Consider the following 15,153-nt stretch of genomic DNA (forward strand, 5'->3'; position numbering starts at 1 on the left):
AGTCTCCTGTAGGCATAAAATGTCACTGTGTAGTTTCGCAGCTTCTCTCCAAAGTTGGCTCCGCTTGTGAGGACTATTTAGGCCTCTTACATTAAATGAAGTCACCTTAAAACCCATGACGTAGTTTACGTAGATCCTTGGGTCAGAACCAAGTGAAACTCAGGAACTATTGCAGTAGGAACAAAAAATATAGAACAAAGACTGAAGTAGTGACTGCTTTCAATTAGGAAAGAATCTTGACTCCCAGTCCAACCGCCCCAATGACTAGGAAGTCTCTGTGCAATATAATGTCGCTGTGTCAAAAAAGCCTTTTGTGCACTGACAACACCAAAACAATAAAAAAGGGTGATTCAGTAGAATGAGTAGGGGTAAAACCCTTAAACAATAGAGGGCAAGAGAGAACTTAACATAAGTCCGCCAGGTACCGGAGCTCCCTGTTATATAAAGAGTATGATTACTTGGGTGGTCAGTCAGATATTCGCCTTGGCCAGGCAGGAGATCCCAACCGGGGAGAAGGTGTGCCGGAATGAGAACTGTCGTCTGTTTCCAAGATGTTCCATTCGCGAAGTCGATGAATTCCTTCCTCCACTGATTTGATAGGGATTGTCATACCATCTCTGGATACAAGAAGTTTCGCCGGGTATGCCCATTTGTATGGGATGCAGTGATTTCTCAGTGGTTTTGTGATTGTCGCCATGTTCCTGCGTCTCTGCATCGTGAATGCCGATAAGTCTGGAAAAAAAGAAAGACCTAACGCAGAAGGAGGCATATTGTCAGGGTTGCGGATACAGAGGAGGAACTGTTCCTTAGATTGATAGAAATGAATTCTCACTATCGTATCCCTTGGTAGATGTTCCGGAATGTGTTTAGGTTTTGGGAGCCTATGGATTCTATCAATAGCGAGATCTTTCATGGATGCTTCCGGTAGAGCCTCCTGCAGGATTTTTTGAAAGTATGGGAGTAGATCTGGTGATTTGACCAATTCCGGTATACCTCTGATTTTAATATTATTTCTCCTCGAGCGATCCTTGAGGTCGGCCATCTTTTCTTTCATAGAAATCAAATCATCTTCCCTGTCGTTATGGGCATCAATGACTTTATTAATGGTACCTGCAAATTCTCCCATTTTATGTTCAATGTGGTTCACTCTGGTGTTCACCGCTTGCACTTCTGCTTTAAAGTGATTTGTGAGAGATAGAATATCTGCATGAATCGTGCTGCGAAGGGATACTAACATATCCTTGAGCGTGGTGTCAATAACTGGTTGGTTGCTAGTGGGGAATTCTAAAATGGAGTCCTGCAGTTCTCTCGTGTCGTTCAGAGAAGTATTGCTCAGGCCCTCCTCTCCCTGGACATGCGGTTGTTTTGCCTTTACAGGACTGTATGTGGATGAGGCTGATGGGGAATGTTGGTTAACTCTTGATGAACGATCCTCCAGGGATTGTAAAAGAGGAAGCCTCGGGGAGGTTTCAGCAGCTTGTCTCCCTCCGCTTCTGCCGTCCAGCCGTCCGGCGCCATCTTGGGCCTGCACATCGCGGGGCTGGTGGTAAAAGTCAGTCATACGGCTGAGTCTCTTAGCCTCTTTTCTCCGTTTAGACATGATCCACGGACCTTCCCGACCTGGGGTGGAAAAAAATCGCCGTGAATAACCACTCCGGTTCGTTGCAAATAGCTCCGGTACACTGGCTGCGGACGGAGCTCTCTCACGCTGCGACCATACTCCTCGGCAGCCGGCCACGCCTCCCATGCTCCAGTGTTTTAATAGGGACCCCCGTATAAAAAGCAAAAGGGTCAAGGACCAGTACTGGGTGGCAACGTACTTAGACCCCCGGTACAAACACAAAATGGCGGAAATGTTACCGCCGTCACAGAGGGCTGTCAGAATGGAGCACTTCCAGGCCTTGCTTTGAGAAATGCTGCATTCTGCTTTTGCGTGCGCTGGCAGAGGAGCAATTCCCACTCCCAGAGAAGGAGTTGCGGGTTCCAATCCAACAGCGCCTGCAAGAAGAGGCCGGTTTGAAGATGTGTTGGTGACTTCTGATATGAGGTCATTCTTTCAGCCGACCCATCTACAGGTGTCATCCAGATCCAGCATCAGGGAACGCCTAGACCATCAGGTGTCCAACTACATCGGGTTAACAGCCGATGTGGACGCTCTGAGGAGTGATGAACCCCTGGACTACTGGGTGGGCAGGCTTGACCTCTGGCCAGAGCTTGCCCAATTTGCAATCAAACTGTTGGCTTGCCCCTCGTCCAGTGTCCTGTCAGAAAGGATGTTCAGCGCAGCAAGGGGGATCGTGACCGATAAGCGTACTCGCCTAGCTCATGACAGTGTTAACTACCTCACATTTCTAAAAATGAATGAGGCATGGATCTCGGAGGAATTCAACACATGTTACCAGTAGACCATGTATATGTCTATAAACAATTTTTTTAATCAAGCACACAGACCTTCTTTCTTCATTTGGCTCACTTCCATGTACAAAAAAAGCACACCGTACTATATGCCCCTACCCTCCTGTTTGAAGAGGTTGAGCGGTGTCATATTTCTACTGGGGCTGATTATTATGAGGGGCTCCCACCATCCCTGTGCTGACATCCTCCTGGGGCTGTACCTCTGCTGTGCATATTATGAGGGGCTCCCACCATCCCTGTGCTGTGCTGACTTCCTCCTGGGGCTGTACCTCTGCTGTGCATATTTTGAGGTGCTCCCTCCATCCCTGTGCTATGCTCATTATGAGGGGCTCCCACCATCCCTGTGCTGTGCTGACCTCCTCCTGGGGCTGCTTATTATGAGGGGCTCCCACCATCCCTGTGCTGTGCTGACTTCCTCCTGGGGCTGCTTATTATGAGGGGCTCCCACCATCCCTGTGCTGTGCTGACTTCCTCCTGGGGCTGTACCTCTGCTGTGCATATTATGATGGGCTCCCACCATCCCTGTGCTATGCTCATTATGAGGGGCTCCCACCATCCCTGTGCTATGCTGACTTCCTCCTGGGGCTGCTTATTATGAGGGGCTCCCACCATCCCTGTGCTATGCTGACTTCCTCCTGGGGCTGCTTATTACGAGGGGCTCCCACCATCCCTGTGCTATGCTGACATCGAAAAAAAGAAAAATTGGGGACATTGTCATCCCATGGGACTTTGAATGAAACAAAGGTTCAGTAAAATCCTATGTTTCCATCCCTGTAAAGATATATTCGGAGGAGCAATGAAGGTGGGACTTTACATGAAGTGCGTGAGTGCCATAAGATCAAATTTGGTGAAGAATTGGGAAAAAAATGTTTTTATTAATTGGTTCATAAAATTAATCAATATAATTACAGTATACATTTACTATTATCAATTCCATATTCAAGGATATTGAGTACAATCAAGTAAAAATGATAAACGTTTATACAGAGTAGTATGAACACAAGAAAATTTTCACCGTACACCAAATTATGTTAATAAAAAACCATAGATTTAAGGTAATGCTTGCCCGACAAATGGCTCAGATATCCAATTGAAAAGAATGTTGATAGAATATGTATAAAAAAGTTGGTCATAATTGAATATAAACACGACAGTTGATAGCTCTACGCATTTCGGGGCTGAGGTACCACTCATCAGGAGCAAGCACGTGTCTTCTCTAAAAATAAAAACATAAAAAATAAAGTAGAAATAGTCTGTAATTAGCAGACTAACAATAAAGGTGGGACAATGAGAAAAGAGCCCATCCGAAGGGGATGGAGGACCAAAGTTATGGGAGTTGGAGAAGTTCAGTTATAGGGGATGGAGGAGCTCAGTTATGAGGAAGGAATAATGATGAATAGGGAGACATTACTGAAACTTTCAAATACGGGAAAGGGGTGAATGGAATTCTGAGGGCAGGATTTTCAATATGAAGCCAAGATGAAGAACACGAGGACAGGATACCAAACTATCAGGTGGGAAGTTCAAAACTAATCTCAGCAAGTATTTTACCAAAAGAGTAGTTGATGGGTGTAATAGACTTCCAGCAGAGGTAGAGAGTCAGTCAACAATAAGTGGATCCAAACATGCTCGATACAACCATAGATCTATACTCAGACAAGAAAAGTGAACAAAAATAATCAGTTTATAAATGAAGGAAAATAAATTGGGGAGACTCAGCGCCCCTCTTGGTATTTCTTTTGCTGTCACTTCTCTATGTTACGGTGTGACGGAGGAATGTTGTGTTTGTGTGTAAAGATGAATCCTGAGAATCAACTGAATTCTAAATGATTTTCTCTTTGCAGGTCGTCCCGAATTTGAGCCATCTGGATATAAAGGATCAGGAGGAGGTGGTCATGGTGAGTATCATATTGTAGACTCTCCTGTTCTATTTCTACACATTCCAGGTTTGGGTGGAAATATCTCCATGTAGATTAGGTGGGGCTCCCTCCATAACTGTCATGGCCTCTGTAATTCTATTGGTGTTCCTCATCATTCCATCCAATAGGATTCTCAGATCCCCAATACCTTGAGCTGGGATTTATCCCGGAGTTATCTATAGAAAGGAGATCAGCAGGTCAGGGTAATACTCTGTCCTTTCCCATATACATCTCCACTAAACCCACCCCCAGAGTGTACTTGTCAGGTCACCTTGAGGCGAGGTGACAGTTGCACACCGTAGGGATCAGGAGTGCACCACAAGGTTGTGGACCCTACGGCTGACTGCTGCAGGCGGGAGACAGGTCCCACCGGGGTTAGAGCATAAGATTCCCTGGGGCGCGGAGTCTAAGAGCCAGCAGGTGTTCACCAGCGCCTCGAGTGGTGAGGATGGACTTGGCTGCAACTGGCTCCAGGTCGCAACCCCCAGGGTCCCCCAGCTCACACCCACAGTAGGCAACAGGAGGTTAGGGATGGTGAGGGACAAAGCCAAGGTCAGGGCCTCAAGGAGACAGGAATAGTCAGGGACGTGCCAAAAGGTCAGGATCACAGGCAAACAGGGATAGTCAAAGACACGCCAAAGTCTGTAACGGAACAACAGAAGAGCACACGGCAGGCAACAGGAAGCTGAACACACAAAGGAATACACAATGGTTGATCAGCACTCTTGGCATGCAGTGCACAGGTTAATATAAGGTTCCCTGATAGGGCCTGGGGTGGAGCCATGCTTAGAGGAGAGGTTATAAAAACCACCAGGTGGAAGTAGCTGGCCTCTTAGCCTGAACACATGAGGGGAGGTAAGCAAACAGGAAGATCACTTCATAACCCCTTACGAGGCCTCCCCCTCCCCCGTCTGGGTCCAGGCTTAAAGGGAAACTCCAGATGGAACCTCCTCAACAGACGAGGAGCAAAGACCTCAGATGCAGTGATCCAAGACATCTCCTCAGGGCCCAACCCTTTCCAAGGTACGAGGTACTGAAGTATGCCTTTACGGAGCCGGGAATCCAAAACTTAACTAACCTCGTATTTTAGATTATCCTCAGAGACCAAAACTGAGGTAGGGAGAGGACGAGAGGACTTGAGGAATAAAGGCTTCTTAGGAATGGTAAGGGCATGAGAAGATCAGGAGTCTGAGCAGGGTCCCCCACACCCTTAAAGATGAGCTGGGCATCCATAACAGGACCACCAGACTGGGCAGAGGTCAGTGGATCCCTGAGGTCAGGTTGGTTAGAAGGTGACATGTCACAAGAGTCAAGCTGGATAGCTGAAACACAAACAGAATGCGGAGAACCCTGAGAAAAAGATTGAAAACCCCTCCTGGCCGAATGAGGTATTCTATCCAAAGGATGGATTGAGCCTCTTAAACGCGTTAGAATAGACATAGTAGCAGTAGGGTGAGGCCAGGTCACCGAAGGTGCTGAACAAGAAGCAGGAAGCTCATTGGGCATGGGCTGGACTGGCATAACTGGTGCAGAGGCCGACTGAATAGTATTGTCAGGTGTAGCGACCATCTCAATCGCATCACAAGGCATAGCGACTCTGGAACTTGCAGACAAGTTAGCCTGGCTGTGCGTCGAAGGGAGATTAGGGACAGGCAAAGGTAAATGGTTATGCGAACTGGAGTGAATGATCGACTCAGGTTCATAGGTGGGCTCCTCATCCAGAGTACCACATGACCTACAGAGTGCATCAGTCCGACTATTGCAGAACGCATCCCAGAGATCGCTATATATACAGCGGGAAGAGCAGAAGATACTGGGATGGTGGTAACAGGAAATTTCTCCTTTGGGGTACCCTTGAGTAGGCAGGAAGAGGAACAGGAGTAACCCCAAGCCAGGATCTGTCCAGCAGACCAGTCAACGTGTGGAGAACGGAGGCGTAACCAAGGAAGACCTAATATGATAGGAGATGAAGCCTTAGGTAAGACAAGGAAGGATATCCACTCCTGGTGGAGGGTCCCTACTGACATCTTAACACGAAGAGTCTGAAAGCGGATAGGGCCCCCTGGGAGAACAGTGCCATCAATCGCCAAGACCACCCATGGCGTTGTAAGGGGCAAAAGGGTAAGTCTCATGGAGGATGCAGTTTCCCAATCCATGAAATTGGCAGCGGCTCCGGAATCCAGATGTGCTGAGACCAAACGTGAGGAAGCACCGACATGAAGCAACAAAGAAAGGAGAAGACGAGAAGGTGAAGGTGATATTTCAGGGTCTAATACTCCACCTTCCAGATGTATTAGCCCTGAGCGTTTTTCCGGACGAAGAGAACAAGTGTCAAGCAAATGACCTTTGGCCCCACAATAGAGGCATAGGCCCAGAGTTCTGCGCCTAGCACGTTCTTTGAGAGATAACTTTGTCCGGCCCAACTGCATAGGTTCCTCAGCAGGCAGGGGGTGCTCCTCGGATCGAGGAGAAGGGACTGGGGGCTCAGGCTGCCTAAAGAACGGGGAGTGCTGATGTCTTTTTTCCAGGACCCTCTCCTGAAGGCGAATATCGATCTGGTTACACAAGGTGATGACACTGTCCAGATCAGCAGGAAGGGATCTTCCTGCTAATTCATCATTCACTCTATCAGAGAGGCCATGTAAAAAGGTTGCAACTAGGGCCTCATTATTCCAGCTCAATTCAGCTGTGAGGATACGGAACTGAAGAGCATACTGTCCCACAGACGCCGACTCTTGACGGAGACGTAAAAGAGCGCTAGCCGCTGAGGAGACATGACCCGGTTCCTCGAAGATATTCCAAAAAAGTTTCAAGAAATCAGACAGGCTAAAAACCACTGGATCATTCAGTTCCCACAGAGGGGCGGCCCAGGCTAACGCCTTGCCGGACAGGAGGGATATGATATATGCGACTTTTGCCCGATCGGACAGGAAGTTTTGGTGCTGAAGTTCAAAATGAATTGTGCACTGGCTAAGGAACCCCCTGCAAGCCTTGGAGTCCCCAGAGAAACGGGACGGAGCTGGTAGTTGTAATGAATGTGTGGCTGCAACTGATGCGATAGGTGCAGCGGCAGATAGTAGCTGAGGTTGTTGAACCGGGGGTCCTATTGAGGCCTGAACCTGTTCAACACGGGATGCCAAATCCTGAAGGAATCGCATCACCTGGGTCTGATGCGATTCTTGAGTCTCAAGTCTGCGAACTAAGCTCTGCAATGGATCATCTGCTGGAAGTGGCACGTCAGTCGGGTCCATGGCTGATCAAACTGTCAGGTCACCTTGAGGCGGGGTGACAGATGCACACCGTAGGGATCAGGAGTGCACTGCAAGGTTGTGGACCTTACGGCTGACTGCTGCAGACGGGAGACAGGTCCCACCGGGGTTAGAGCATAAGATTCCCTGGGGCGCGGAGTCTAAGAGCCAGCAGGTGTTCACCAGCGCCTCTAGTGGTGAGGATAGACTTGGCTGCAACTGGCTCCAGGTCGCGACCCCCAGGGTCCCACAGCTCACACCCACAGTAGGCAACAGGAGGATAGGGATGGTAAGGGACAAATCCAAGGTCGGGGCCACAAGGAGACAAGAATAGTCGGGGACACGCCAAAAGGTCAGGATCACAGGCAAACAGGGATAGTCAAGACACACCAAAGTCAGTAACGGAACAACAGAAGCGCACAAGGCAGGTAACAGGAAGCTAAACACACAAAGGAATACACAATGGTTGATCACCACTCTTGGCATGCAGTGCACAGGTTAATATAGGGCTCCCTGATAGGGCCTGGGGTGGAGCCATGCTTAGAGGAGAGGTTATAAAAACCACCAGGTGGAAGTGGCTGACCTCTTAGCCTGAACACATGAGGGGAGGTAAGCAAACACAGGAAGATCACTGCATAACCATGACAGTACTGATCACATGACCCAACACCTCCAGTGATTGGGCGCTCTACTTCCAGTTTCTGCTCATCTCTGAACTGGATTGGTTGCTGTTAATGGCTGTAGACTTCTATTGTCCTGATTGGTAGATGTCAACAAGAGCCGAGATCTGCCCCTGCTGGTTGGTGTACACTATTAAATATTTATTAGGCTAAAAAAAATAAAGAAATCTATATTTTGAAATCTTTTTTTTTCAGTTTTATACTTCAGGAAAGAAAATATACATCCTTCCTCCATGATACCAGACAGGATCTATAGACCTCCTCCCTCAGTCGGCTCTCAGGAGAACCATGGGTTTCATCTTCAATGTCTCAGGCCCTCAGATCACCCACCTGAGGCCACATGGCATTATACGTTTCCTTTATACTATAACACAGCAGAATACGGGGGACGTTCTTCCTCCCAGGTTCCTCCTCATCTTGTGTCATGTGATACATCAGATTTGAGGAGGAGCCTAGGGGCAGCTTCCCTTACCTGTAAATATTAATACTCTGACAAGCAGCTTGGGGGGTGTCGGCTGCTGAAGTGGTGGGTGATCATGGCATTGGAGATCTGGGACCCCCCATAGGACATGTGGGGCACATGCTCTGGGTTCCTATTTCTGAATTTGGTCATTCCCCTTGCTTTGTCCTGTGACTGGACAAGTATTGATCATCAGAGATGAGCTTTGATGATGTAACTACATCTTTATCAATAAATGTGACATCATCCTCATCGTCATGTGTAGCGGAGCAGTAACATTTCTCCAAGTGGCTTTATATTGTGTTGTGTCAGTAACATTTAGTAGCTCAGCTGACCATCTGCCTATATCCATTCCTCTTCACCTTGCTCCCTTTAGTGATGTGCCGGGCTGCCCTGGGCCTCCTGTGCACTTTGGAGGGGTCTGTGTGCTTTTTTGGTATTTTTAGGCAATTAAAACTGTATAATATTCTTTGAAAATCTTACTTTTTCTGTAGCTCATGTCACAGAATGAATGAAAAAGAAATTGCTTTTGGTCCCTCAAAATGCATACTAGGTTCTTTGAGTCTTATTTGGATTTTAAGGGGGTCCCCAGGACAGGTGCTAAACTATTTTGGACCTTAGACAAGACCATCTACTTGTACCCTCCCCCCAAATTAATAAAACACAACTCTGCATTTTCTTCTCCTCTTATTACCTCCTTCAGACCTGGACCCCCTATGGTGATGGTGGTTTCAGGTGACCCCTTATGATGGAGGTGGTGTTAGGTGACCCCCTATGGTGATGGTGGTGTCAGGTGACCCCCTATAGTGGAGGTGGTGTCAGATGACCCCCCTATGGTGATGGTGTCAGGTGGTTCTCTTTTCAGTTCAGGATATACAGTAGAAGTAATCCTTGGTATGATCCGGAGGTTGCAGTGATTGTCAGAAAGGACAGAAGAGCTCCAATCCGCTGAGCTGACACTTACAGCTCCAGGATAGTCGGCCCTGTTGGCTCACACAGCCTTCTAAACCATGCGCCCCTAGAAGGGGGACCCCAGACACACATCAGCCAGGTCACCTTAGCCAGGGTCTGCACTGCCGTAATACAGGTCCTACAGTGACCAGCACAGCGCCTCCACTCTGCCTGGCATCACAGCTCCATAACTGGCAGAGGAGGCCAGGCCTGGCACACCGGATCCTGCTCACTCCTCCATGGGGGAAGAAGACACTACGAGTGTTGAGCCCTGGCCATCCATACCGCACTGCTCTGCGGGGTGAAAGGTAACCATGGCCTGTCCATTACTATCATCAGCACATGTGATTGGTCCTTTACCTTTATATTACCTGTGATTGTTCAGCTGGGCTTAACTGTGAATAGCACCAATGAGGACAGGGGTCATCTTCCTGTTTATGTGGCTGGGGCTGGGCAGGCTCTGTTCTTCTACAGCATCCATGGCTCCATCCTAGGTGGCTGCCTAGTTCATCTAGTGGAGGACCAGCCATGGGGGGCGGGTAGCCCACACAAAAAAACAATACAAAGACAGTTTTTGACAAGTCATTTAATAAAAAAAAGCCTCATGATGTACATCCACATCGATCACACCATCCAGAGATATTGATTCAACTCAATTGTGATGCACCCACCGAAAGAAAAAAAAAATAGCTATCCACCAAGATTGGTCTAGATCATTCTCATAACTTCCACCAAATGCCAGAGTGCATAGAAATAAATCAGAGAAATATATGTGTGAGGTTCCTCAGAAAATCCATACCAAACCCATATCTGAGCATGCAGAGTGGCTGGCAAGAGAAGGTAGGGTGGAGCAGATCCCCCAGAAAAGATCAAGAGCCTCTTCCCCACAACCCTGGCCCAGCTATATCAAGAACTTTGACCACCACTGATATAGATGGTGCTCAGATTATACAACAAATCAGAGGTATGACATGTGACCACAGTGAGCTGAAATCTGATTGGTTGCTGGGGCTCAGGTCACATGGTACATAGTTACATATTAGGTGAGGTTGAAAAAAGACACAAATCCATCAAGTCCAACCTATGTGTGTGATTATATGTCAGTATTAAATTGTATATCCTGTATGTTGCGGTCGTTCAGGTGATTATCTAAAAGTTTCTTAAAACTATCAATTTCCCCCACTGAGAACACCACCGCCTGTGGAAGGGAATTCCACATCCTTGCCACTCTTACAGTAAAGAACCCTCTACATAGTTTAAGGTTAAACCTCTTTTCTTCCTAATTAATGAGTGGCCACGAGTCTTGTTAAACTCCCTTTTGCAAAAAAGTTTTCTCCCTATTGTGGGGTCACCAGTCCGGTATTTATATATTATGGGGTCACCAGTCTGGTATTTATGTATTGTGCGGTCACCAGTCCGGTATTTATATATTGAGGGGTCACCAGTAGGGATGGCCAAACGATTCGCCTGGCGGTCGCTTCGCGGCGAATTTCGTCTATTCGCCGTCCGCCCGATGTGGGGGACTATTGCTACTGTTCGCCCGGTGGAATTCCATGTTTACTGTGTAAAAGAACTTTGATCTATGATGACACATCCATCATGGGGTACAGGACAGCCAATTGAGACATTACAGCACATGGACACTTGGACATTCCCCCAACTTATAAATACACCCGATCCGGCGGCCATTTTACATTTTACATGCCAACGCATCGTCTTCCCTCGTTTCTTTCAAAAAGTTTTATTATCAATAAACAGACAGAGTATACAGTACACTGTTTACGTAGTTTCAGTATAACAGAGTATATAAAAAAAGTAAAACAGAGAACAAGCGACATCATACTTATGAACACGGTACAAGCAAACATATGCGTACGTCGCTTAGAGTTGTACAAAGAGTGTCAACCAAGGCATATATCGAACAGAATCGAAACACTCCGATTGAAACGGAGTCAGCTAACTTAGATACACTCTTCCTCTATATTGGTAGCTAATAGAGGAGTAATGGTACTGCATGTACAAAAAGATTTCCAAATAAAAAGAAAGGTGGAGAAGGAGAGAACAGCTAGAAGAAGACAGAAATACAATTCGGAAGATAGAATAAAGGAAAAGGGGAGAGAGAGTAGGAGAAAAGGAAAGCAGGAAAGTTGGTCAACCGGTCCGCACAGACCCAGGCTTTCATACGTCTGAGGCCAACCCAGTTCTGCAATTAACCTAGGGCTCAAGTAGATAGGGGTCGAGATCTGGGGGGAGAAAGTGTTGTATCCAGGGCTGCCATATTTTATAGAATTGGGGCATACGATCAAGGAGTTTCGCCTCTGATTTAGAGTGAATCATGGCCTTTGTAACCCTATTCTTCATTTCAGCCACTGGAAGCGTGGGGGTTTTCCACGCCTTGGCAATAGTTTGTTTAGCTGCTGTGGTAAGCTGCAAAAATAAAGCCAATTGACTACGAGTATAGTTATGGGGAGTAGAGTTGAGAAGGGCTAGCGAAGGGTCTGGTAAAATAGAGCATCCCGTAAGGGTCGATGCTATCTGGAAGGAAGTTATCCAAAAACGCTGTGCTACTGGACAAGACCACCATATGTGAAAATGTGTGCCCGCTGCGTTACAGCCCCTGAAGCATGTAGCGGGATATCCCGGAACAAATTTGGCAATCCTGGCTGGTACCAAGTACCAGCGCATAAGGACTTTATAATTAGCCTCAGAGGCTATAACATTCTGCGTTGCTTTATTTGTGTTAGTCCAGATTGTGTTCCATGTGTCTTCTTCGAGGTCTAATTCAAGGTCTGCGGACCAGCCCCTAGTATAAGATGGGAGAGTTGTAGGGGGGGAAGAGAATTGAGTGTACAGTTGGGAGATAATGCCCGGTGCATGCGGGTCTGTGTCGCATATTTGCTCGTAAAAAGAGTTAGTATCATGGGGACTAATAGGTTTAGGGATCGAGTTGAGGAAATGGGCGATCTGCAGGTAACGGAAACATTCGCCATTAGGTAAGCGTGATTGGGCCTGGAGAGCAGGGAAAGACCTGACTTTGCCATTGCATATAAGGGTGCCAACTCGGTCGAGCCCTGCCCCAGACCAAGCCGTAAAGAGTCCGGGTTCAGAAAAGGCAGGGATAAATAATGGGTGGCCGATTATAGAGAGTAATGGTAGATGACGTGATTTAAGCCGGAAAGATTTGTGGGTCTCGTCCCAGACTCTGAGGGAGTGTGCTGTGATCGGATTACTAAGTCTGCTTCTCAGTGTATGGGGAAGCCACAATAGATTGGATATATTTATCGGAGAGGCGTCTATAGCTTCTAGGCTAACCCATATCGGTATCTCCGTTTTAGCATGGTACAGGGTGAGTTGCGCATTTTGAGCAGCACAGTAATAGTGTCTAAAATTAGGTACTCCTAACCCACCTAATGTTTTGTGGCGGTACATGGTGGCTTTAGTGACTCTAGGTCTAATTGTTCCCCAGATGTATTTGAAGACTCTACCTTGAACCAATCGGTGGAAATATAGCGGGACACGAATCGGAAGGACCCGGTATAGGTACAATAGTTTAGGCAGCAGTGTCATCCTGACCGCCACTATGCGACCTAACCACGATACGCACAGCGGCTGCCAGGACGACAGGAGACTGGTCAGCTTCCGAAGCAGCGGAAGATAGTTATATTGGAACAAATGTGACGGGTCTTTTGTGAGATTGACACCAAGATACGGGATAGAGGATGAGGACCATTGGAAAGGGAAATTGCTGCGAAGAAGATTAAGCTCATCACTCGGCAGAGATACGTCTAGAGCTCTAGATTTAGCCTGATTGACTTCTAGGCCGGAAACAGCAGCGAACTGCTCCAGCAATTTACATAAATTAGGCAAGGTCGTATGAGGAGTAGTAACGAATAGCAAAGCATCATCGGCAAACAGACACAATTTATGTGTCGTGTTTGCTATCTCCAATCCCCGAATGTTCGGGTCCGCCCTAATTAAAGCAGCCAAGGGTTCGATAGCCAAGGCGAACAACAGGGGGGAGAGGGGACAGCCCTGTCTCGTTCCTCTCTGTATAGGGAAGCGTTCTGACTTAAAGCCAGCATAGCGTACATAAGCACAAGGCTGGGTGTAAAGTGCTCCTATCCATTTGAGGAAATGAGGACCAAATCCCCAGTATTGAAGTATATATTGCAGGTATGGCCACGAGACCGTATCAAATGCCTTGCGTATATCCAATGAGAGCAAATGCATGGGGATCTTACGGGCTTTAGCAATATGCTGCAGCAAGATGACCCTCCGGACATTATCACTGGCCTGTCTCTTGGGGATGAACCCAACCTGGTCCCTATGTATTAGCTTCCCAATGACTGGATTGAGTCGTAGCGCCAGGACCTTGGCTAGAATTTTGACGTCAACATTGAGTAACGATATCGGCCTAAAGTTAGACCATATCGTCGAGTCAGTGTTTGGCTTAGGAATCATTGAGATAATGGCTGTTAGCGCATCTCTGCCGAAGGAGTGTTGCTGGAGGAGAGAATTAAAGGATTTAGTTAAGAGGGGGGAGAGGGTGTGGGCAAATTTTTTGTAGTATAAAGCTGGTAAACCGTCGGGGCTGGGCCTTTTGTTAGGTTTAAGGGATTTGATAGCTGCAAGAACTTCTACAGTAGATATAGGTTCTTCTATTGCTGAGCGGTCAGCGCTTGAAAGATTAGGGAGAGATAGCGGACTGAGGAGGGAACTCGCCTGGGTGCTAGAGAAAGGCGTACCTGATTCATACAGTTTAGATAGTCGAGTGCTAAATTCTGTTAAGATTTTCATAGGGTTATTGGTCATGCCACCTTGTGCCAGCCGAAGCTTAATAGGCTTAAAGGACCTATCAGGATGCCGTAGGCGCAGTGCTAAAAAGGTGCTAGGCTTATTCGCCTTTGTATAAAGTCTATGCGCCGATTTATGGATAGACTTATCCGCCTCTTCAGCAAGCACAAGATCCAGGGCCAACTTGGCCTTATCCAAAGCAAGTTTATTAGCCTCAGTGGGGTCTGACTGAAAGAGAAGAAAAGAACGCTGATGGTCTTCCTCTAGCTGTTGTAGTTGGGCCTGTCTGAATTTCTTAAGTTGAGAGGATACCGAGATAATTGTACCACGGATAACTGGTTTATGAGCTTCCCAGAGAAGGGTAGGAGAAATTCCCGGGGTGTTATTAAAGGAAACATAGTCATTTAAGGCCGTCTGAATGTCTAGACAATATGATGGGTTAGAAAGCTGAGATTCATTTAAAGACCAAGTCCTGTCCGTGTTCTGTGGGATTATGGACGAAACTGTCGTGATCACCGCGCTATGGTCAGACCAGGATATCGGGTGGATGTGGGAATGCAACAGAGTGGGTGCAGCAGCAAGTGGGATAAAAATGTGGTCGATCCTCGAGAAGGATTTATGAGGGTTTGAGTAAAAAGTATAGTTCTTCTTAAGGGGGTTGCATTCACGCCATGTATCGAGGAGCG

Source organism: Lithobates pipiens, unplaced genomic scaffold, assembly GCF_037356315.1.
Source record: "Lithobates pipiens isolate NorthernLeopardFrog02 unplaced genomic scaffold, aLitPip1_a1.2 Scaffold_13, whole genome shotgun sequence".
In the NCBI taxonomy this organism is placed as follows: domain Eukaryota; kingdom Metazoa; phylum Chordata; class Amphibia; order Anura; family Ranidae; genus Lithobates; species Lithobates pipiens.